This window comes from Corvus brachyrhynchos, unplaced genomic scaffold, assembly GCF_000691975.1.
Source record: "Corvus brachyrhynchos isolate BGI_N302 unplaced genomic scaffold, ASM69197v1 scaffold338, whole genome shotgun sequence".
NCBI lineage: Eukaryota > Metazoa > Chordata > Aves > Passeriformes > Corvidae > Corvus > Corvus brachyrhynchos.
Window position 1 is genome coordinate 134,706 of NW_008239334.1, and position 290 is coordinate 134,995.

The following is a 290-nucleotide window of genomic DNA, read 5'->3' on the forward strand; positions in this document are numbered from 1 at the left end:
GGGCGCCTGGGGGGCTGCGGGAGCTGCTGCCGCTGCCCGTGCCGGTGCTGGCTGCGGGAGAGGAGGAAGTGGTGAGGTCCCCACGTGCCTTCCTCACCCTCATCATCTCCTGCTGGGGAGGAAGTGGGATGGATGGTCCTGCCACGGCTCGCTGGGCTCTCTGGTGCATCCCTGCTTTGTTTGCCAGAGCAAGAGGGAATGGCTTCAGGCTGGGAGAGAGCAGGTTTAGGCTGGACATCAGGAAGAAATCCTTCCCTGGGAGGGTGGGCAGGCCCTGGCCCAGGGTGCCC

At 65.9% G+C, this 290-nt stretch overlaps 1 protein-coding gene across 1 annotated transcript in view; it reads left to right on the forward strand.

The window, feature by feature from the left end:
* LOC108448384 (repetin-like) overlaps positions 1 to 290 on the forward strand; it is a 3,357-nt gene that overhangs the window by 686 nt on the left and 2,381 nt on the right.